At 30.7% G+C, this 23,597-nt stretch overlaps 1 protein-coding gene and 1 long non-coding RNA gene across 2 annotated transcripts in view; one reads left to right on the forward strand and one right to left on the reverse strand.

Annotated features, from left to right (window-relative positions):
• Cpx (synaptic transmission protein complexin) overlaps positions 1-23,597 on the forward strand; it is a 132,269-nt gene that overhangs the window by 61,412 nt on the left and 47,260 nt on the right. The window lies entirely within an intron of this gene.
• LOC145970584 (uncharacterized) overlaps positions 6,071-23,597 on the reverse strand; it is an 87,189-nt gene continuing 69,662 nt past the window's right edge. The window contains exon 3 of the long non-coding RNA XR_014438547.1: positions 6,071-6,256. This is a non-coding gene — a long non-coding RNA (uncharacterized LOC145970584). The remainder of the gene's footprint in view (positions 6,257-23,597) is intronic.

Consider the following 23,597-nt stretch of genomic DNA (forward strand, 5'->3'; position numbering starts at 1 on the left):
GCGCGAACGCTCTGATCGCTTTTGCATTTATATTGAACCGAGTGCCTAGACATGCCTACATACATTTTTCAGTATGATTTGATCCATCGAACACGTGGTACAACTGATTTGAAGAAGAAAGTCGCCCTTGCTCGTCTCGTTAGAATTCAGGTCACGCGTATCCATCTCTGTCCGCTTGTTTCGCGAAAGTCTCGATATTCGCATGAATTATTATAATTTGTGGTTAACACACCATGAGGACTTGCCGAAAGATGTTTCCATTAATTTGTCGTTAGATGCAAAACGTAAAAAACAATATATGTAATTAATAAAGAAATATCACAAATAAAATTAAGTATAATTAATTTATAATTATATTTTATACCACTCAAAAATATTATTTAATTATGATTATTAATATTATTTACTTTTTATCTTTAAAAGATATTCTTGAAGAAGATTTAAATATACGATGGTATTTTTGTAACAGACTAGAATTTCAAGAAGAAATTTCATTGTTTTAACAATAATGGTACCAGCTGCAACAATAATGCAAATCGATTTCATATCGCCGTATTCGTGTAGCAAATTATTGTGTAATATTTTCGACCTCTCCTGATTTAATTATTTCTATATGCATTCAATTACAATCAAGTGAATTGCAGTTAAATGTTTATTTTACGATGTAATCCTATTAATGATTTATAATTTTATATATAATTACCTCTTTTTCCACATACTCTCTCTCTTTCTCTCTTTTTCTCTTTTTTAGTTAAAATATAAAAATTACGAAAGTTGTAGAATATTAAGATTTATTAAAAGATTTTAAGATTGAATAAGAAGCAAAAGAGAAGGCTAGGAACCAAAGACGCAGGTAATGGTACGTGATGAAAATATATGTTTAAATTGTACCGTCGACGACGTTTCGACCCTACTCTGGATCCTTTTCAGAGTCAAATAGGAGAAACATAATATTATTAAAACACAACTTAACTGAATAAAGTTCAGGGTCGAAACGTTGTCGACAGTACAATTTAAACATATATTTTTGCGCTTCTTATTGTACGTAAGATAAATAACTTTACAAAATTTCTATTATAATATATTATTAGTATCACGCACCATTACCTGCGTCTTTGGTTCCTAGCCTTCTTTTGCTTCTTATTTGATTTGTATCATTTGAAGCATTTTTACATTTTTATATTTTTACTTTATTAATGGATTGTTATCTCTTTATATTGTATTATTCTTTTACTCTGTATATATATATATATATATATATATATATATATAAAATGACAATGGAATGAAAAAGGAAAAAAGAAAATAGAGAAGCAGTTTTTGGCAATAGAAATTGGAAGAAGAAATTATATCGTGAAATTTCGCTTCTCATGGCAATTCCGTCCCTATAATTTGTCATCGGATAACGACGTATAAATGCATTGACCGAAGTCGAGAACCGCTCCACTGGGGGAAGTTATTTGCGTAAAAATCTGAAAAGCGCCCTGCTTGGGCAGTGATTAATTTGTTTTACTCCACCCCTCGCACTTTAAGTTATGTAATACGCAGCCATGTAACGAAAACGACGCACCATGTGACATATAATAGCAGAAGAGGAAAGTTTCAAGTTGCAAAAGTAGGTTAGCGATAGCGTATATTCCGTGAGATAAATCAAATAAGTCACAAATTATAAATTTTGTTAATCTCTTATAAAATGTTATTTGTTTCCTCATGTTGTCTCATTCTCAAATTTTTCACAATGTTTTTAATAATGAAAATATTAGAATAAACATATAAAAATATATAGAAATGTATAAAATTCTATATTTAAAGAAAAATAATATATTATAATTTAAACAAAAAATAAATTAAATTCTTAAATGATTCAAATAAATTTCTTTTACTTTAATATGTAAAATATACTAATACCTTGTACCAATGTATTGATTCGATAGTCGTTGAAACAAACATTCTATTGTAATACTGAAAATAAACGAACAGACAACGTTTCTAATATTCTGACAATATTAGCTAAGCTGCCAGCCGTGCTATGTAATTTATGTGCTGACGTCGATGATGGAGTGCACTATCAATAACTACAGTTAACTACCTTGATTTATAGATATGGAGTAAGCAGTTCGATTTTCCTGACACAATATTGAAGGTTTTAACATTTATTAACTGCTTTTGCCGGTGCCCCACTAACGCGAATGCGTTATCTTGTTTAACAGATATTTATATTTTACAGCTGTTATGGCATATTGTGTGCTTAACTTTACTTAATTTATTACTTGATAAACTACAGTAAAAAATATACACATATATACACACATAATTTATATATTTATATGTGTCGTAATTTTCTAACGATAAAATACATACATATGTGTATGTGTATGTGTATGTGTATGTGTATGTGTATGTGTGTGTGTCCTATCCTATTATATGTATACATTCAACGCGTCGCGAAAATACGGCATGATAAAAAATGTGCACCATAATTAATTATTTTTTAATGAACAGAACCTTGGATAAATTGTATATTACAGTGAGTTTTGACAAACTGGATTATTCTATTGTTCTCATTATTACATTGCAGTAATGAATGCAATGCGTCCTTAATTAACGAACACATTCAATGAACGTATTTCGCGTAACGGCTTATAACTTGATCCAATACATTTTTCCAAAATATTTATACACCATTGATTACATCGAGTTGACTTCTATTAATTAATAAATATGTTCGATAAAACAATTTTTACAACTTATTTTAAATTCACTATCGATTAACGTTAGAGTTAAATTTCACACTTGCTAAATTGCCTATGTGTCTTGAAGAGGTGAAGAATCGTATAAGAATCTTGGCCTTGTGTAGATGAACTCTAAAATCAAATCGCAAAATAACTTCCAATGGCTAACATGCAAATCATCCATCGTCATGATGAACTCTGACGGTTAGTCGGAAGGTTAGCACCGCGAAAAAAAGAAAGAGAAGAGAAAAGGCCACGAAGGGACCGAAGACGCCGTCAGCCGTCAAACTCGACGCCCATTAATCTTAGTCGTGTGCAAACATCGATCCCACTTTGTACTTGAATATATAATAGAAGCTTGCATTAACTTTCTCAAGCCTTGACTTTTCACATTCTTCTTATTGTTAGTACGATGACGGGAATATGTCACTGTGATTTTTGCAATCGCACATATATTTTTCTCTCTCTCTGTTTATATATCTAACGTTTATATATTTAATGTTTTAGCAATGATATAAGTAATATAGCTCTTTGTAAGCTGCAAATTTTTAGATTCGTTTATACTCATGCGTTTAAATTATTATAATTTATTATAATTTTATTATATTATGTGTTTACACAATATTTCCTGTATAGTAGTTATTCTAGAAATTTTGAATCGACTTAGATGTATCGATTCTTTTATCAATTCTCTACATATTTTCCAGCTAACACACACTGACTATGCTATTGTATAGAAGGAAGCCTCTACCTAATGTTCTTACGTAGCGTATAATCATGTTGTAATCTTCTTCGAGAAGACCTATTGTTACTTTTTCTAATTGTCTCATTCTTTTTCAAAGTTTGTTAGATCTTTTGTGAGAAAGAAAAAGAAACGCGCAATCTCGAAGACGGACGTTTTGGAATAAAAAAAGTAAAAAAAAGTCTTCGTTTAAACGGAACTTTCCTAATTGTATCCTATCGTATATTCGACAAATTGCAAGTTTTACACAGAATATATATGTTTATAAATTCCGATTTAATAAACGCGCGATAAAAAAGCTTTGGAGCTTAATATAAAATTGACTGAAAAGCTAAATTTTACTGAAAAGCAATAATAAGATCTCATACATGTGCAATATATGACAATATTACTGAATCTCTTACTATGCAAACTAACTCATTATGAAACCGATACTATGAAGCGCGAAATGCATTTTTGTTTTCGTAAAAAAATTCTGCCATGATATATAATGAATTTGCATTCTGCTGTTCACCGAAACCGATGACAGTGAATTGGTTAAACGAACAATATGCTTCGATCGTTGGAAAACAACGGCAATCAAAAACAACAAGTTTCATCGTACTGTACGCCATAAAAACTGGGAAAAATTTCAAATTCTCAATCGTCTCTCGTGGCTAGCTTTCGGAAAAGTTATGTCCACGGAAAAAGCAACCGGATACTACCATGTTCGATTGTTTGCGCAATCTGAAATTCATTCGGCATGTCTATTGAAAATTTTACAATAATATATCTCTATACATTTTTCTAGTCTTATGATAATATATATACAGGGTGTCTCTTAATAAGTACGAAAAATTTTAGGAGATGATTCTTTGTCGAAAATTAAGGGGGGTTTTTCATAAACATTAAAAAGTTCTAATAAAAAATTGAATAGGAGTTGCTAGTTCCCCTTATAACAATATGGGAGGCTGAAACAAATATTAATAAATAACCTTTTTACTAGTAGAAAATATCCACCTAATTTCATTTCTTTAACTTGTTCCAAATTTGAGAAAAAAATAAAAACCTAATTTTTACCTCCATTTTTGGAGAAGTGTAACTCCACAGGAAGGGATGTAGGATATGTTTATATGAAAAATCCCCCTTAATTTTCGAAGAATCATCTCCTAAAATTTTTCGCACTTATTAAGAAACACCCTGTATATATATTTTAGAATTTTAGATATAATTGTCAAATATAATCAAACCACATAATTTGTGATAAGCAATAAAATCATATGTGTCATAGTTAATATGTCTCAGTTAATATATCTATTTTATGTTTGATTACTTCAAACATAAAATAGACCAGTGCACAAATACACAATATATTCGCGATATATACCGAGCGCGGCGAGGAATCGATCTCTCGAGGAAGCGAGCTCGTTTTGCGGGCAATTTGTATCTTTGAATTATTTCGACGTCGTGCTGCTGGCAGCTAAGTTCGCAGCCGCCATTGCGAGAAGATAATACAACTCGGATGCTTGGAACTTGATCGAGATTTCGCGAAGCGGTTGTTCTTCAACTAATTATTTCGTTTCCTAGTAATTTAAGTAATAACGTAATTGTTTTATTTTGAGATTTTAAATTGAGTTTTAATTTGAGAAATTCAGTTTGCGATTGTATATGCTTAGTGATAATATATTTGAGATAGATTTTGTTTAAATTTGATATAATAATTTCACACATTTTTTAGTAAATATATTTAGTATATTTAATATTTTATAATTATTATTTTTATTCGTGTTTTTATTTAGAAATTAATAAATCCACAAAAGGGAAAAGAATTTTACAATCTTTTAACTCAAATTTGAACGTCCATTTTTATTATGCATTGATAAAATTATACAATTGTGTATTTTATTCTATGCACATTGAAAAGTTGAAATATATCTAAAATAGCATGTATTCGGTGGGAAAAAAGAGAAAATAAACAAACAAACACGAGGGTATCCGATTTAGGTTACGCAAGAGTGCTCGAATAAAAGTACTCGAATTAATCCATCGAGGAAAAAACTCGATATTTGCAAATCAGAGTTAAGTTATAGAACATGCGATATTTGTTTTATTGCCATTACGAAAGCAAGATTTTTTAAAGTGGAAGAAAATCTCGTTTACTTTATCATACGGATACTACTTGATTCATATTTCAACTGAAGAGTTCCACGAGTCCACTTCTAACGATGGAAATATTGCTAGCGTAATACAAGTATAATATATAGATGTAGAAAGACATGTGATTTAAAAAATGTAATAACATTACTTTGGTTGAATTATATATGAATTTAAATAAGATTTATATACGCAATTATTAAATATGCGAGTAATGTAGTTGCGAGATATTTCAAAATGTTGATGTTCAAAAATTCAAAAAGCAAAAAAGATTGGGTGAGATCAAATATTATACAAAATAAAAACCAAATTAAGCGCTTGTAAAAACGCATTAATTGCGAAACTACGAAATAAAAATACGAAATTGGAGACGTTAAACAGCAGGAATTTCACGATTTCGTAGATAGGAGAGAACATTTTAGAAACATATATTTAAAAAGGAGAATGAAAAGAGAGGGCAAAAGAAAGAAACAAAGAATGTGTGTCGGCATTTACGTTACCCTAGGGTGAGATTGCAATTTCGCTTCTCTTTGCATGGATACTGCATTCTTGCTGTAGTTTCTTCCCAATTCGCAGCAGCCGTTCATTAGTATTCGTAGAAAGACATTTGTGACCGCAATAGAGAACCGAAGAAGTTATATCAAATGTCCTGTAAATAAATGGCATTGCTTTAATATCGTTTAATTACAATCTAATACAAAGAAATATTATAGAAATCGTTTGTCGATTACATCTCGATTTCTATTTTTTTATTTTTGAAATTGAATTGCACACACACACACACACACACACACATACACATACACATATATAATATTTAAATTCTTAAAAATTGTTAAATATTCTTTTTACAATAGATTTTTTGAGTCGAAAAATCGAAAAAATCGAAAAATCGAATAGAATCAATTTTTCTTTAGCAAAAAATAAGATATCAATAACTTTCAAGTTATAAGCAATTGAAAAAGAAAGGCTACCTTTTATGAATTAAATTTTAGGAAGATAGAAAAAAATAAATAATAAATATATTTTCATTTCAGAAGATTCTCTTACAAAAATATATAATTCAAAAAATTGAAAAGTAGCTACTGATGATCATCCTTGATATATTTTCACTAAGGAAAAATCTATTCTAATTAATCAAAGAATCTCTTATTAAAAAAACATCCAATAATATTATATATTTGCGTGTATCTAGTCAGTTATTATTATATAATTGTTGTATTTAATATAAAAATAGAGAAATATTTTTTCAAACATTTTATCTCGTTAAAGAAAAATATAAAAGTTATCTTCTTGTATTTTGTTTCAGGTGAGTCTCGATCTATACATTACAGTCCTTGTGCAAAAAAGGGTAGTAAATAGAAGAGGAAAGATACGGGGAAAATAAATCCGTAAGTTAGCTGCAGAAGAAAAGTAAGCCATAGAATTTCAAATCAGTAGAACTCGTACGCGCGCACATACACATGTATCGACAGAACCCTTTGCGGTGAATTATGGAACAATACTAGTATTAATTCTCCGATGTAACTGTATACGACAAAGCTTTCCATCCCCTTAATGCAATTTCAGATACTAATGAAATTCGCCGAGTAACTTACTGTTTATTATGGAAATATGGCGATTTTTTTACTATCTGCGAGTTTGAAAAAAAGGATACAAGTATGTATCCATAATGTAAACATTTATAAAACTGACTTCTTTTTTGCAGAGTATTCGACTTCTTTTCAATCTCAGATTTAATTTTCATATAAAAATATTTTATCTTTAAGTGATGGTAGAGAGTAATATATATATTTCAGTGCGATTATAAATAATACTTGCGATAATTATTACGTGTCTATGTGCGTGTACGGAGTGGCACTGAGGAAAGCAATACGACATTAAAGGATTATACACGCGAAGTATCCATTTCTCATTGATTCAGTCCATAGACTTACCCTTCTCCAAAAGCGCGTGAATTCTCAGGAGAAATGCCCATAATGAGTTCGACGGACAGCAAAAACACAGATTTTACTACTGAAAATATGCACAATGAGTAACACACTCTATGATAAGAATTACGATTTGATACAAAACAAGATAAAAATAGTTCAACAAACGTTTTATCAGAAATCTGACCTCTCTCTTTTACTATACACAACTCTAAATTCTTCTCTCTGACACGTCGTCTCGTGTTTGTCGACAAATAACTCGTGTTTTCATACACACTACTCGACTCTAGGCTTTCCCCTCTCCATGTCACGCATTTTCTTTCTTTCAAAACACTTGATCCATCGGATACGAAAACAAAACAGAAAATATTTTACCTTACAAGTTATATTATATTTTATTCTTAAGTTAATTATATTTTATATAATTATTAAATTTTAATAATTATTTCAATAAAATTCTTCGTATCAATTAACGCACATTTGCTCGAAATTTTATTCCAACTTTTTATATTTGCATAATTTATTTAAGTGTATTATTATGAAGTACAGTTTAAGTTTCCATTCCACGTTTTGAAACGAGAGGATAATCGTAATCCTGGCTAACGGAGAGAACGATATATCAACTCGACATTAACGCGATAATTAACGATGACTTATGGAGAAGGTCGCCGCGTGCAGTAGCTACAATAAACGAAGCAATTAACGTTGGAATATAACTGTTAGCCGTATTGTTACCGTCTCCAAAATAAATTTTGTTGACTTCTAATTAGAAAGCGACCAATCAAACCTCCCATATTGTTAAAGAAATGATATTAAAGTGCTTAAATAGTGCTTGCTATCTACTACTAATTTGGAAGGTAAACTTTGTTTCTCCCTTTAATGTTAAAATCTCAGATGCGGATTAAATAGCTATTTTGCCTCTTTGTCACGCTGTTAAAGAGACAAGAAAAAAACCTGAAATTGCTTTATCATCTCTCTTTACTTTAAGAAGATATTAAAAAATCTTGGGAATTCTGTGAGTTGTGGAGCTCGTAATAAAACAATATAATTTGTTTTCTCTATTTGTAAAAATTAGATGTGCAGACACTTATAATTTCTCAGACTAACAATTTTCAAAAATAGATTTCTATTTCTTAATATCAATAAATAATATCAATAAACTCTCTTTTGTTTCACACTTTATTTGAAGGAAATTTATCTTGATAATCAACTTTATAAATTTTCTTTATCGTGAGCTTTATCGTGAGCTTTGTAGTTTTATATTTAGATTGATTATTGATATTTTATACATTTATTATACATATCATAATAACTGTTCCTTCAATTTTAATTTTTTTACTGAAAATAAAGCTAATCTTATTTCTAGCTTTTGCGCGTGTTCACACCTTCGCATACCTCAAATGTTGAAAATATATAGCCGACTATAAAGCTTTTCCGGCAGGAGAAGGCGTTTGCGCCTCGTTTTATTTCGAACAGTACATAACACTGCACAATACTATGCAGCCACTGATGCAAAGCTGCAATTGCAAGGTGAGAAAGGGAAAAATACATACGAAGAGAGGAGGAAAAAGTAGGCAATATAAAAAACTTCGTTTACTTGCAATGTACGTTTGTAATATTTTATACATTTTCTTTGTCCCGATCGAAAGCATGATTCCGCATAAAGGTAATTTCTGAATTTTTCTAAAATTATAATTCTCTTCATATTCGTTGAAAAATATTTTTGTTATTTTTGTATATAAAAACGTTTACATAAGCTAAAATCTTATGGAAACATTTAAGCGAATATCTCTAACTATTAATAATTAACATTTAAATGTTTTTAATTTTGTAAAGAGAAAAGGATATAATATCGCATAAAGTATAGAGAAAAATTTAAAATTTAGAGAAACATATTTTATATATCGTAATATTTATATATATATATATATATATATATATATATATATATATTTATATAACCAAATCATATTAAAGATATTTTCCTACCTAACACATGTTTCATTGCGTTTCTTGTTTACTTTGGTGATTGGCGAATTATTATGTCGCAAACAACGTTGTGCTATCGCAGTAGAATTCAAGCAAAAACAGCATAACTACGTAGCATAAAAACGAAATATTGCAAACCACAGTCCGATTGCATATTTTGCGTTTGCGATATTTATTCAGAAAATATTTCTAACGGTAAACTCTACCTGTTTTCACAAGTTAATTTCTAAATAGATTTTACTAGCCTGTAGCTAAATTGTTTTTGTAAAAAAATATCTAATAAAATTCAATATTTTAAAAATATATATTACGCACATAATATTATTGCATTTGTTTATCAAACACAATGTTATAATAATACAAAACTAATATTTTAAATTAAATTACAAAATTAATACAATCAGAAAAAATCCAATAGAAAAAATGATAATTTGTGATAATTTATCTCTGTAACTAATGCATTAAAATGCATTATGCAAAGGTGAGAGATTATTGAAGAAATATATTTTTAAGTCTATACATTTTTTAATATTAATTTAAAATTTTTAAGAGCTTAATTTTAAAAATTATTTTTAAAAATAAATACAGATTAAATGTATATAAATTGATTCTTCTTAATGGGAAGAGTGTTTTCTCTTATTGAAACCGAATTTACGATAATAGAATCATTGAAAATCGTGTTACACCATTGCTACTGAACGACCTGCATTCGAAAATTTTTCATACTCGCGGAAATTTCACGATTGAATGTTAAAATTTATTTCCCGCATGCACTAAGCCATCCATGCATTTACACACACACATATAATAAACATGGATAATAATGGCTGAAAGAGCGCTTCAAGAATGACGTAGGAAGGAGGGGTTCATGCGTATTTCCAATCATTTTTTATTAAATGCGTTGATGAAATAATTGGAAATTATTTAAACAGTTCGTTGCACTTTAATGAGATGGGATTTATCGTGCAAAATGTATTCCTCGAACAATAATCGGATATACTTGATTATCTTTGGGATTCTCGGGCTCCAACTTCGCGTTTCTCGTGAGAGCAAACTTTTGGCACCACATAAACTATTGGCAGCGCGCCTATAACTGTAAACATGCTTGTGCATCCGTGAACTCGCATAATCCATGGATGCAATGTGAAATTGCGAACTTTGTAACTAGAATGCCAGGTTGACCGAAAGGATTCCCGGATTGTCTAGAGAACAGACTCTCAATTTTCCCTTTACTTTTACATGCGAATACGCAAAGTAAAATGTAACGTAACAAAGATTCGAATATTTCTCTCTCTTCTTATTCAAGAAAACTTCGAGTATATGATTTTTAGTCTAGTCTACATATGGATATTTTGGAACGTGCGTGAGTCGTCTTAATCGCGCGTCCGCGCGCTTTCTTTCACGCATTCTCGAAATAAATTAACGTATAATTCAAGGCGACGTTTCTATAATGTACATTTCTTGCCGTTTTGCGTTCAATGACATCCAATTTTACATTCGGAATTAACGCCTGCACCAGTGAAATAACTTGCACCGAGAGTTGCTCGATACCCGGGAATAGAAGGAGGAGAAACAGTACCGCACTATGTATAAATGTATATGCATATATACATATATACATCATCCGTTATCTGTGTGTATAACGCAAAGCACGTGTATCGAGCGCAGCAATGAAATACCGCTAGCAAGAGATAGCGAGCCAGGAAATCCATTTCGTCGAAATTATCCTAGGACAATAACGCTTCCAATGAGAATCGAATACTGTCGATAAAGGCCTATCTGAATACACGATATAACTAAATTCTTGTATTGGGCGGAAAGAGAAATTGATTAGATTAATTTTATGAACACTATAATATTGGAACGATACGCGCGCGTATTTATAATCACGTATCTCTATTGGATTAGAATACGAAAATAATAAATATATATATTTTGTCTTCCTGAAATATAAATGAAATTATTATAAATAAAATTATATGTCGAAGATAGATCAAATTGAAAAAAAGTTTTCAATTAGATTGAAATATATTTAAATCGAGATTGGCATATAAAAGCCACAGAGTGATAGTTGGAGCGCAGGAAAGAAACAACTCTTCCTTCTTTTTTATTGTTGATTTATTTTAACATCAAAATATTATATAAATATTAATTATAAAATTTTAACATCAAAATAATAAAATCTTTTTATTATTGTAATTTTGATGTTAAAATAAACAATAAAAAAGAAGGAAAGGTTGTTTTTTCTCTGCATTCCAACTATCGCGTTGTAGCTCTTATGTGCCAATCTCGATTTAATTTTTAATTATTTCAGAGCCAAATTCCAAATTATTAAATAAGATATATCTGTCGCTTTATATTTCGCCTTGATAACAAGTAGTGACAACTTTGATTATTAAAAGCTTTACGTTCGTGTTCAGTTTTACAAGATAGATTTAAATTAAGATAAAACGAAGAATCACCAAGTTAAAGAAAAATATTGGAATTGATATACGCGTGTTGAAACTTTATATGACACTTTCGCTACATCTGCGTAATAATCTTTACCCTAGTTTACTTACAATTAGTTTACCTAAGGCTAAACCGTATGAATAGATCTTAACTCGGTGAGACGCAAGTTCACACAGAGATCATCCGATCCTGACTCGAGTTAAGACGACTATCTTTCTCATAATGGATTTACCTTGCGAAACCTGGAATCAGATAAGGTTCGTTTCCCTACGATCTTCAGAGAGAATCATTGGTAAACGGCACGATAGCTAATTAGTCGTTTCTGTTCGTGAGATTCTCAATCAGGGGATGGGTAATGTTTTGTCCGATGCGAAACGTCGCGTCTCCGCGTTCAATTTATTGCGTATTGTTGAGAACGTTCATGAGATACATTGTTCGCACTGATGGAAATGTGATTTAACTGGCACTCAATGAAGATAACTCAATGCAGTCCTCGATAAACACATTTATGGAGGTTTCTTGGTAGTTTCTCGCAACATATTGGGGTAATCTCCGGTGTAATTACAAGTTCGAGGCGAATTTACTAATCAGATAAGGAAGAATTAAGAGGAGACTTATAATCTAAAAATTTATAGTAGCACAGTGTAACTTGTAACATGACGTCGGTAGAAAATTTCTACATAAAAACACATAAATAAATCTAACACTTTCAAGCAGATATAAATCTAGATTCAATGTGAGATTTCCTTTCGTCTTCTTCATATTCACACGAAGAATTCTGCGTATTCAGCAAAACGAGAGTCTGTTAACGAGCACGAGTAGCAAAGTTTCATGCCACCGACGACATCCATGTAAAAATGGCAAAATGAAAGAGATTGGTGTTTCGCCAAAGGGGAAATTCCGGCAAAATACGCACGCGAGTATTGTCTGCAAGCGTATTGTATTTCTCTTGCCATGTGTAGAATTTCCCTATTCCTTCGGGACAAATCTCGAAAAATTGAAATTGTGAATCGTCGTAGATATTCTTTTGAAAATCTATCTTATGACCGCACGAATGTAGTCATAAAATTTTATTCTTATTTATCGGTGAATCGATCTGAGAAGCGAAAAATATAACTATTTCATCTCCGCAATAGCATCTTAACATTATTTTATTATATTTAATTTTAATTAATTACTATCGCGCTCTATATAATTAATCTAGTTGAATAATTATTATTTGTCAATAAATTTGTTTTTTCCTCTTTAATATATTACATCAGATATAATTTTTCACTAAATGTCTTTTGATGCTTAACTGTAGATGTAATGCTTATCTATCAGAAAGAAACATATACAAATAAAATTGAACGCGGAAACGGAATGAGAAAATTGTAATCAAAAGTGAATCACATTAATATCGTGAAAGTGGAAAAACTCGAATAAAAGTGCAAACAGTTCAAATGTTTTCCAAAATGTAGTTGGATTAAAGACTAACAGAAAAACTATTGAGTACGTGCAAACATAATTCCGAGAACAGAAATGTGTTTTTCTTTTAAATTTAAAATTTATATTCTCTAGAAACAAAAATTTAATTTTTTTTCAATCTTGCAGTTTTTTATTCTTTAACGTCAATGCCTGCGTAATTAATGTTCAAAATAATATAAATATAATTAAAAAAGAATATTAAAGAAAAATATATAATAGATTAAAAATAAATTTAATTTTGTTGAAAAGTAGATTAGAAAAGTTAATAAAATCTTTAATAAAAATAAGCAGATATAAAGCAAAAGTTATCGCCCTATAAAAATTGCCTTATAAAAATATTTGTGAAATAACTCATTTTAGCACTGTATTAGAAACGTGTTATCTATTAATGCAACTATCACTTTGCACACATTATTACATTACAAGCATAATGGAACTTCGTTATCACATTGTGTAATGGAGAAATGGAGTAATTGCGACAATTACTCATGGATAGTGATTGTGAGAATCGATTCGTCGGGTCGTATACTAACGACTAAAAAGAATATATTCATGGGAAATCAGTGTCGACCAAGTGATTTATATGTTTTACATCTTCTAGCTATTATTGTTCACTTAACGATATTATTTAAAAAGTTTTTTAAGTGAAAAATAAAAATGTAAGAATATTTTTAAGTATTCCTATCGACAAAAATAAAGGTTAAAACTGGACATATTACATACACACACACACACACACACACGCGCGCGCGCGCGCGCGCGCGCGTAACAAAGATAATATAAAATAATATTAATAAAATTGTTTTCATTTTACTTATGTTTGATTTAGAGAATTTATCATTTTATAATTATAAATTTTGTTTATTTATATTTTATATGCTAATTTTATAAAACGGTAATTTTCTTTTTTGTTCATACATATATTATACATTTAATTTGAATAAAAATTTTATTATTTTTTAAATATATTTTTAATAAAGCTAAATTCATATTCTTTTGAAACAGATTTAATTATTCATTAATAACAGATATGTTTCTTGCTATATGTATTATCGTATGTTAAATAGCAACAAGTGTGTGAAGCTTTCAAAAAGTCAGCTAAAAGAGCAAGATAATGAAATGTGCACAATAAAAAGCTTATTTATTATATAATATGCAAAATTTAATCTAATAATCATAACATACAGTTTGTGAATTAACATAATAATAGAAATAAAGAAGTGTATTATCAGATTTATTTATTAATATTATCAATTTGTGTGTGTGTGTACATGTATGTGTGTGATGCGTGACTCTCCATATTTATAAAGTTTCAGCTTTGCCTAATCTAATCTAACACACGGTATTATCAAACTATAACATATTTTATTGCTTTACCACGATGTTTCATTTTACAAATAATTTATGAATTTTATCACGTGAGATAATATTTATGCGCGAAAGCTACTTATGTTATTACAATGCATTTACATTATCGTGTATTGTACGCAGTTTTAGGACATTGCAATGTATAAATAATATTAGTGTCGAACATTTAGAGCCAGACAATATAATTTGCACGATATGCGTATATTTGCACTTCAAAGTTGTAATTTTTGCGAATACAGTGCCTTTTATTTTCATAAAGTACACACGTTGCGGTAGCTTCATCCTTGGTTAATCCGTTCATCAGCGTATCGTATTGCTGACCCAGAAACAAGGTAAACATTTCATCGAGTTTAAATCTCATTCCGGTGGCGCAATGGATGCACTTTATTAGATTACAAGCGCGAGTGCTAATATTTGCAATTATATTTCGAGGATTTGACGACAATGCGAAGACCGCAATATATTCCATTAATTAATGTATTATCTTGTGTGTTAATAATAATGATCAACAATTAATTAAGAGTTACGCTTATTTCATAATTGATTCGTATATTTGATTCTTTACAATTAAAATCATTTTCATTATGAGATTATAAATTCACCCAGACTGTGTGACTCGTATATTGATATTAAATTCCTATCTTTTTAATTTTATAATCATAAAAAATTGACCTTTGTTTTCATAAAACAAGTTTTACAGCCTTTGGAAAATTCACGAATATATCGTATGTAACGACCTGGTACGTATAATTATAATGCAATTGAATTGAATAATTAAAATGGGATATATGCGAGTGTAGCTTTTGTTATATCTATACGTAGATACGGTTCTCTCTTTTATTCCTTTCAACACATATACATTTAAAATACTGAATTTCGAAATATTAATCAGAGATATTGTTATTTTAAATTATTGTTTTTTTTTATCACGGATTTCTTTTCTGATATTTTACATGAAGAAGCGTGATACGCGGTATTATGATACATTTTATACGGTATCTTTTCTTCTGAGATTATTTACTGGATTTTAATCGATCCTTTGTTTCTTCTCGGTTTTGTTTCGCTGGGAAAGTGAAAGATATTCTTAAATTAAGGAAGGGTTTTTCGCGCGCCACACAGTTACGTAAATATTTTTCTTGAGATAAGAAAAAAGTCTGAATAATCGAAGTAAATTTCTATCTGGATCAATTTTCGGAATAAAGTAAGAAGGCGCTTAAAGTCTACTAATCAGAGAACTATCCCTTCTTTACTACTTGGCAAAATTGCTCCACATAATTTTAAAGTTTCTTAAAGTTTAATTTTTGTTTTTGGTTTTGTTGATTTTTTACACACACACAGAGTAAAAATATATTATTTGCAACTCAACTTACTTAGATTTTCCTTATGATAACTTTTTTTCTCACAGATATATTTTTGATTTTAAATGTCTTCTGAACTAAATGTCTTCTATTAGAAGTAGTGAAATTGGTAATTTCTCGAGATGTTCGAACTTACCTAAGTGCGAGGAATACATTTAATTCTACAAAATCATTTCCTTCGATAGCGAAAATGAGAGGGAGGCGAGAGAAAGGGTAATTACCATTTAAAGTACAGATTCGCAGAAGCTGAATAATCCCTTTGTCGTGCATAAATTACGCATCAATGAAATTAAGGAGGAATTTGCAAGAAAATCTTTACTTATTTATGTACTTGGAAAAATATCTACATTCGGTGATATCTAATTTTGGATTCCTTTGAGAATCATACATATCCCTTAATCCGTTCAATATTGATACGATTTATAGTAGATATTCCAATATTAACCGCGTACAGTCCTGACCTATAAATTCTCTGGTCAATTTTGCATTGAATTTATTGTCAAAATTGTATCGATTAATAAAACAAGAGGAAAAAGAAAAATGAGCATGTATTTTAAGGGAAATTGTAATGTAAAATGCAAGGGAAATTATTCTCTTTCCCTCACTCATTTTATCGAAGGGAAGTTATATCCTCCATCAATCCAAATGGATCTTTTCGGATTTCTAGTGAAAAATGTATGAGCGCGAAAGAAGAAGGGAATGTAGTAAACGGGAAGAAAGTGTGAGAAAAAAAGCACGAGGTAGCAAGCCATCTCTTTCAATTCTTCCGCAAATTAATGTCCGATTGGACGGCTTTATCTCTGAGTAGGGGAGTAGATATATTTCCTTCATTGAGAGATTCTAACAAAGTTTTCGCAATGGAATTAACGGCTCCGTTATGCGTCAGATGCAGGGGCATTCGAGAAGAAAATCCGAGGAATCGATAAAATTCTCGCGGTAATGCTATATTTTTCATATAGACATAACGGTCGATGCTAAAATTATATAGTGTAGTTAACGTATCTAATATGATTATCTCAAATCTTTTATGTACCAAGTTTATTACGTTGTTATCAATCAATATAAATGTATTACGATGTTTCTCTCTCGAAAAAAAAAGTATTTTTATTAATTTTTAAACAAATTATTGATATCGAATAAAGACGGAGAAAAAAATTGATATTAATGCAAATTGAATTAAAAATGTGACTAACTGTTATAATAGATTATAATGATAATTGAATGTAATATAATTTAGAAATGATAAAAAAAAGTAAATAAAGTAAATAAATTTTGTGAAAATCAATTTATGTCAGAGAGGAAATCTGGTGAAAAGAGAGCAGAGACGACATGCGATCAGCCAATCGAATGCGTCGTCTGTCGTAGTGGTCCAGAAAATACAATTTACGTCCGATTCGCTTAGTCAAGCGTGTAGACGCGTATAAGTGGCGTATCCATGGGATGCCGCATAAGCTATCGCGTTTCCGCAGGAGTGAACGAAAGCGCCTTAATATTGCCATAACGAAACGCGTTATTCGCAATACATACAGACACAATACATATGATATACATATATACATGCACACCAACACACACATCTTACGCGCGCGTCCGACACATGGTTTGTTAACCGGCAAACAAATGTATCGTTAAACAAATGTAGCGTTATGATGTCGCCAACAATGTTAAATATCCATTGAGATTTATATCGTTTCGAGTGAGTGGAAGATTCGTTATGGCAAATAAGCTAGGTTCTGGTACGGAAGGATAAGACGCCTGACTACATTCGCCAAGTTTCCCCATGCTTTTTTTTTATTACCATTACTTAGCGGGGTCAGCTGATCGATTCCTTTTTTTTTGCGGACGTTAAGTTAGATTGCGAAGAAAATGTCTCTTAAATCAACAATCTAACCGTGAATTTTTATTCATTTTGGAATAATATACTAGTTATGCATACTTGTTTCTTTCTTTTCACATGCATATGCTTCCTTTTCTCTTATTTTTATCGAATCAATTAAAAGCTCATTGCATCGAATACAAGAGAGACATTATTTTATTTTATGATTCACAAACAAATGATTCTTTGAGTACAATTTACAATTACTATAGTTAAGATTAAAATTAAAACAAAAATTTTCGTATTTAAAAAAATAATTGCGGAATAAAAAAACTGTATATGTTTTCGTCGCATAGTATTTTTCTACTGCATTGTAGTATTTTTATACTTGAATTATGTGGTATATATTACATATATGTAATTAGTAACGATATTTAATAATTAATAACAATATTATATAAATTGCTCTATAAATGTGTTCTAAATCCGTAAATACATTCTGGTAATACTATCGAACAAATGGAACGAAGCCCCACCATCGCATCGCGCGCAGTGTCACCATCGACATCCGCAGTGCCGTTGTTGGCATCTGGCCAAAATCTATGCTTCGCTTCCACACCCCCGCTACGTACTTAGTAAATCGAGGTTACCAGGGTTTCTAGCGACGCGCCCGCCTTTATCGTCCGAGTTTTCGGGCTATAATCCGGCATAAGGTCCGGATTGCACCTATTGGAAATTTCACCAAAATATTTTCAGGCTTTTATTTTTTCAAATCAATCATTTATTAAATAATTTAATTAGCGCGTGAAAATACAATGCTTCGATATGTGTACGATAAGTATGTAGTTTGTCGTTTGTTATCACGATCCATGCAATTTTCTTACTTTAAAATTATAAAGATGTATTATACTTTTGTCGTCATTATCAGCTACTAACATTACTCGGCTACCTAATCCTAATTTAATTCTTAGCCTTAGCTTTAATCGCCCATCTTAGCTTTAATCTCCTACATTATTCAAGAACTGTTCAAGTTTGAACTATGGAATTTATCGATCAACAACATTAACATCGCTTTAGAATCTATCGAAATGAGAATCTGAATATTACTTGCATACTTTTAAGCACAATTAACATCTAATCTAATTATAATTAATTTATAATTAAAACTTAATTGTCAATTTATTCCATCGTTTGCATACGTCTGTTGTAAAACGTCTCAAAAACGAATATTTTTTTCCAATTCCCCTCGCTTTTCAAACGAAGATGACAGTTCTCTATGGTATCTCCTTATCTTTTCTTTTATCGCCGCACAGGATTCTTTCTTACGAGGATTTATGAAGCGGGACGATGAAAACTATCCATCTTTCTTCACGACTTGGCAAACGGGCTTTGTACGATAACGTCCCATGGATCGCAGGAATTATCTCTAGATGTTGATTGGCCACTGTCACTTTTATCTACGAAGCTTTTTGTTTGTCATATCGTTATGACATTGTCGTGTTGAAAGGATAAATATATTGTTTTGCGTGACAAACGCTTACTGTGATGTCTCAAATCTCTATCAAACATTGGACGCGCTTTGATTTTAGATCTCTTTTCGAAAAATATATGACCGATTTGATTGACATTTTTTATAATTTTATTTATTAATAAGAGGAGAAAATTATTTAATGTGATTATGTTTAACAAAAATATTCATTAATCTTTGATCATTACATATAATGTGAAAGATAAATGTGCATGCAATAAATCATGTGAACGTATACCAAGGATCGGCTCACGTATTCAAATTTACCAAATAACAAAAATAGCTAAATTATAATAAACTGACTGAATCATTAAACACTCTTAATGTGTAAACATTAATTTTACAAATATTTTAGTTGGAAAAGTTGGAAAATTAATGTTTTATAAAATAAAATGTAAACGATAACGTTAATATTTGATTTTTTTCCTTTACATCTATACTATCGTTGTACATGTATAAGCTAGCGAGAATAAATAACCGGAAGGAAGAGCAGCATGACGATAAAGAAATGATATCATAAGAACGTATCATACATTTCATGCCGCCATGGACAACATATGAAGACAACGGATGAAAAAAAGAGGGGTGAAAGAGATATGAAAATGGTTTCCTTAAAGATGTCGGAGAAAGACTAGCGAAGAAAGAAGTCGTTAAAGGGAAAAGTGATAAAGGGATCTCAAAGCTTTGCATAGCGTTCCGTATGGAAGTAGAAAGAAGCGTGAAAAATATGGGGTATGACGTTAGATGGCTTAATTTCTGCTGTAATGCGTGGAACATGTGATATTTTCAATATTAGTGTGAGAAAATCTTTTCAAAAACACATGCTTAGCTTAAATACTCATATTTAACCCTTTTATACAAGTATTTTGACTTGTCTAAGAAATTAAAAAATATTGTATTAAATAAATATTATATTACTTCATGTAAAGCAATTCAAAAACAAAATGGATTTTATTTTGTACGAGTTAATTTCTTGTTATGTTGAAAGTTGATGATTGTTTCGCTTCAGGGACTGTGTTCGCATATATCAAGATATGTTTTATGCAGATTAGACATGTGGGTTGATGACGATATTCGCTCGTAGATTAAATTAGCTCTTTCTAATCTGGATCCTTGATAGCGTATCGGCCACCATATTCTCCCTAAGCTGGAACAATCCTCAAAATAATCTTCCGTAATTACTATTGTCGCCTTATTCCTATAAAATATTTCGTCGAGCAAACACATTTAGCAATTTAGAGAAGCTGATCTTATTAACTTTTTGTACAATAGCTTTAATCTAAACACTAGTTTAGATCTTAATTTGAGCAATTATTGCTGAGTGATTAATTCGAAGCTTCTTATTGCAAATATATCCGTACAAAAAAGAAGAGAAAAAAACAAGATGTTAAAAAGCTTTGATTTGAATCTTCAAAAAAGTAATAAAACTAAAAATAAAATTTTCAATTTAAAACGATTTCAAAATAATTTTATTTAAAAATATTTGGTATCTTCTTTTCAATTTTTCTCTTAACATCTTGTTGTTTGATACTGTTTGTGCTAAAAACTTACACGCAAAAGTATTACAGTTGATTAGAGCGCGATTATATAATTGTTATAAAATTAATAATTGAAAAATGATATAAAATATAATTAAGAAATTACATAGAAATATGAATATCTTACGGAGACGGAGGGCAACAATTCGATAACATACTATTCGATATTGAACCGATCATGTATAACAAAAAATTAGCATTTCTCATGCGCAGAATTCTAATGTATAAACGCACATGTAGAGGTAACTCTAACTCCTCATTAGAATCCTACGAGAAATTCTCTTCTGGACAGCGGTATTACGAATGTGGTTCTGGAAGTAAAAGCTGAGATTGCATGAGGGGATAAGAATGGAATAAGGAAGAGGGGCAGGTAGAAGGTTAGGTGGTATGTGCGCTTTATGATCGTAGATATATTCCATTTTCGTCTCTCGCCACTTTATCCGTCCGCCTTGGGCAAAGCTAGCTAAGTACGTTTGATTGTAAGCTGCCTATCCAGGTTTAAGGCTGATTTACAGGCGAGTGGTAGCCCGACTTTCACGCACGTGAGTGGACTGTATGTGGTTTCTATTCTCAAGCATCGTTAACTTCGACGCAACACAATCTTTCTATCTTCTATATTTCAGTCGTTTCCATCAAAGCGTGGGTATTCTTGTCCTTTAAACTTTTGCATAATTTATAATATTTCAATTTATTGCAAATGTAATTATTTCTTTTGTATTGTAACATTGATCATGTTCTAGTAAATTGTCGTTATGTTAAATTATTATTATATTATATTATGTTAAATTATGTTTTAAATTATAATAAACGATCATTTAGTATTACAATATCTGCAAGATATTTTTTTATAGTTTTACCATCTGTTGTACTGAAAACAAGTATTTAATTTTTGCATTCTATGCTAGTCTGTTTATGTTTGTTTTCCTTTTGGACATATATGCCATCAACAATATTAATAATATAGTAAGAATGAATATATATAAGATTGTTCTCTTCAAATTTTTTTCAAAATGTTTTTCAAAATTTTTAATATCTAACTAAATAACATTATTTGTATTTCCATTTTAATTTTAATAATATTGAGATCTCGTTGCAGAAAGACTATCATTCTAAATGAATCAAATGTATTTGCTTTTATTGCGAACATCGATTGATATTTATGCAAAAATTCAATATTAGAGGGAAAATGATTCACAAAATTAAATTAACTTATTTGAAAAGACGTATATTTAATTGTGGACTGCGAGAGGAAGAAAGTATCAAACTATAGAAGGGAGGAAATGTTTTGAAAAGACGAAAGTTCAGGGTGAATGATGGCTAAAAAGAATAAACTGAAATCGAGAAAAAGAGGAGCAACGATAATTAGACGATTGAGCTCTCCTTAAAAGATGAACCTCCTGTCTGGAAGTTGTTACAGAGAGTTGCCGACGAGGCAAGAGGTGGGGATGGTTCAATATTCGATCGTGAAATTAGATGGTTGCTGCTATTTAGACGTCGGTAGAACAAATAGGTTTCGAGACGGGGAGAGCAGAGAGGGGAGGAGGAAAGGAGAGGAAATTAGTAGTCGTGCAAAAAGCGTATGATGCGGGGGAGAGATTAGCGATTGGATCATGCGCTATTAGCGGTGGCACAGAAGAGCCGATTAAGCCTGCAGGATGCGTCAATCTCGGATGCGGGCGGCCGCATCGTATTAACGTCAAAACGCGTCGTCTCTCTGCATCCCTGCGAAGACCACAGAGTGGTGCTACGCAATGTGCTGACATTTTGCCGACACATAAATTAACTTTCGCGACATTGTTCAACAGTAATTTATATTTTATGCTTCATAATTTTTTATTACAAATGATAATATACTTTATATAAGTTTTTATAATTTGTACAATTAAATTTATATTATACATACACACTATATATATAGGTGTATACTTATTTATTTATTTATGAATAGCCCGTTTTCTTAGAAAAATTTAAGTAATATCGTTAAGATTAATACAAAGCACAGGCATCTAAAATATAATGTTTATGTTGCTTTACGTAATTCTACTTCCAATCTCAAATCATGTTTCAACCAAAGGTTAGCATCTAATTGGATAAAATTTTAGGCCTTTTTAATGTATAAACCTCCCCTGCTCAAATGTTCTTTTTAATGATGGAAAGACTTAAGTTTAGCACTATATCGATGAATGACAGATGGGTTTGAGTGAAAATGATACTTTAAAATAAGAATACAGATAGAATAGAATTGATGGTGCGACATTTCCTTTACAATCGAAAGACATGGCAATGTCATTATTTTACAATCAAACGAACGGACGTATACATCTCGAGGCGTGAATTGCCGAGCATACATTCTCATAGCACAAGCAACGCTACATCCAGCAGCCGTTACGACGAGCCTTATCAGCTACCATGCGTTTAACTTAAGCTCGTTGCCACGTCACATAGATCGTTGTTGTTCGTTAATTTGCCATTACAAATAACGTTAACAACGCGAATTTACGGGACGTAAATCTTAAAATTTTCTTCTTAAAAAGGAATAATTTA

Source organism: Camponotus vicinus, unplaced genomic scaffold (genome assembly GCF_025532165.1).
Source record: "Camponotus vicinus isolate PSW18456_S1 unplaced genomic scaffold, iyCamVici1.0 SCAF_1, whole genome shotgun sequence".
Taxonomy (NCBI): Eukaryota; Metazoa; Arthropoda; class Insecta; order Hymenoptera; family Formicidae; genus Camponotus; species Camponotus vicinus.